Below are 2,669 nucleotides of genomic sequence, written 5' to 3'. Positions count from 1 at the left end.
TGCCTTTATGCTCCTTATATATTTTTTCTCTGTGTACTTAAGAAAAATTTCTGGAAGTGATATAAAAAAATAATGAAAAAATAATATCCAAAGCATCAAGGAAAGTCAAGGAAAATCTTTCTCTCTGACTCAGTGACAAGAGAGATACCAGCTGGACTTTCTCTAAAACAGAGATAGTTGTTCTTAAAACATACTTGTTTTTGAAGTTTAATAAAGTGCATACAGACAGAGTTAGGGAGAAGCACTGAGAATTTACAAGTATCTGACAAGGAAGAGATCAGTCAAAAAGTTTAGTGACCTGTTATTGCCAAGCTAGAGACTTCAGATCATCAAGGGTTGACTCTGACTTATGGTAAGGTTCAGTATTAAATATATTTCCTTCACAGATTCACCTGTAAATGTCTACTATCTCCCCCAGGTGGACTGTTCTCCATTTCAAAATATTTATGAATAGTCATAAAGAATGGTTAGTCTGACTTTATTCAGGAGGCCAAAGGCAGGTTGAGGCACTGTCTATCCATGAGGTATTAATCACCATGATTTAATAATTTTAAATTATTGTCATGTAGGACCTCTTATGCAACTGACACTAACAAAAATATGTCTGAACTTTACTAAGACTAATTTTGAGTCGCCCAATGTTTTCATCATAATATTTACTTCTAGTTAAATAGGCTAAATTCTCTAATTCTGATACAAAACAGAAAGATCAGAGAATGAAAATAAATAGATGACATAGCTGTTTAAAGATAATGTAAAATGTTTTCTAACAACATAAATATTTGATTATAAAACTTTCAATATGTTGTGTCTATTAACTAGTAATGTACAATATTTAAATAATTCAGTCAGCCGAAGTGGGCCAGGGTCATGAGGGAGGGCAGAGTGAAGGCCCAACCTGGCAATATGCCAATTTGCTGTAATAACACAATCCCAAAGCTGACCCCAGACAATAAATGCATTCCATCTGGAGCTTTTTTTGTAAAGACTAAGTCACAGACAAGAGCAGAGGGTTAAATAAAGCTCTTCAGACATTTAACATTTATCAGTTATCTATGCTAACTGGATTTGTCCAGCCATTTCTATTTATCACTTATATTGTTGAACCTTCAAAGTTCCAATCCATTTGATATTCTCTGGCATGATTTTTTGACTTTGCATTTACAGATGGGGAGACAGGTGATATTTATGAAATGCACACAGATTTTATGTGGAATTACTATAACATTCCACCTAGCCCATGGAAATTTGTTATTCTGCCTGTATAATATGTCAGAGCATTGGATTTGTGGTCATTAGGCTTGCATTTTAGCTATGTGAACTTAGATGACTCTCTGAATCTCCCTCGGTCAAAGTTTTAATTATCTGCATAATGGGGCAAATACTCATGCCCTGCAATTGTAACAGGTAGTTCAGATGATCACACAAAAAATAGTAACTGAAAAGATTAAAGTCTATAAAGGGATATATTTATTTCCTGAATTGGCTGAAAATCACCCACAGCTTTATCCGTGGCCATGGGTGAAATTTGGTGTCCAGATCCAGGACACCACCCACTCTTTGGTGTGGGGAGGCGAAACCAAGGAGTCTCCATGCTTCAGGGAGGCATTCTAATCTCTGACCTGTTTTTGCCCACAGGACACCTGGAGTGTTCCATCCTGAGTCCCCAACTATTGCACCACCACAGAGAGAGAAAGGAAAGCAGAGGAATCTGATTTTCCCTGTTTTCAATAAAGTTGCTGAGGATGAAATAAAAAGGGATAAACTTATTTAAGTGAGATGACATTTATTTCAGATAATTCCTCCCTTTAAAAATGTGTTCAGGGGCCAGAGCGATAGCACAGCGGGTAGGGCATTTGCCTTGCACGCGGCCGACCCGGGCTTCGATCCCCGGCATCCCATATGGTCCCCAAGCACCGCCAGGAGTAATTCCTGAGTGCAGAGCCAGGAGTAACCCCTGAGCATAGCCGGGTGTGACCCAAAAAGCAAAAAAAAAAGTGTTCATCTAACATTAAACTGAACACAAGCATTGCAAGTTTGTTGATTGAATAAGTGTTGGCAGCATAAAGTATTCTCTCTTTAGTTCTCCAAAGGGTGTGGTCAGTAAAAAGTGATGGACGTTATTTATTTACTTTATATTTTAGTGAATCACCATGAGATATAGTTACAGACTTACAAATTTTCATGATTACATTTCAATCAAACAATGTTCAAGTACCCATCCCTCCACCAGTGCCCTTTCTCCACCACCAATGTTCCCAGTATCCCTCCTGCCACACCCTCCCCTTCCCTCCTCCACCCTCCTCTGCCTCTGTGACAGACACAATCCCTCTTACTCTCTCTCCTTTTGGGTGTTATGGTTTGCTATATAGGCACTTAAGTAGCCATCGTGTTTGGTCCAGTCTACTTTCAGCATGCATCTCCCATCCCGAGAGATCCCTCCAACCATCACTTACTTAGTGGTCTCTTCTCCCTCCCACCTGCCTTTTCTCCCAGCACATGAGATCAGCTTCCAAGTTGTGAGGTGATCCTCTTGGCCCTTACCTCTACTAAGGTATGGACATTTAAAAGAAATTTTTTTATTTAAAGAATCACGATTTACAAAGTTACTGATAGTTGAGTTTTAGATATTTAATATTTCAACACCAATTCCACCGCCAATGTTCCCA

General features: G+C 38.7%; 1 pseudogene; it reads left to right on the top strand.

The window, feature by feature from the left end:
- The first annotated feature begins 1,481 nt into the window (after positions 1-1,481).
- On the top strand, positions 1,482-1,596 carry LOC129406392 (small nucleolar RNA ACA64; annotated as a pseudogene).
- The last annotated feature ends 1,073 nt before the right edge of the window (positions 1,597-2,669 follow it).

The sequence above is a fragment of the Sorex araneus genome, chromosome 6 (genome assembly GCF_027595985.1).
Source record: "Sorex araneus isolate mSorAra2 chromosome 6, mSorAra2.pri, whole genome shotgun sequence".
Taxonomy (NCBI): Eukaryota; Metazoa; Chordata; class Mammalia; order Eulipotyphla; family Soricidae; genus Sorex; species Sorex araneus.
This window is presented reverse-complemented; position numbering and strand designations above follow the sequence as displayed.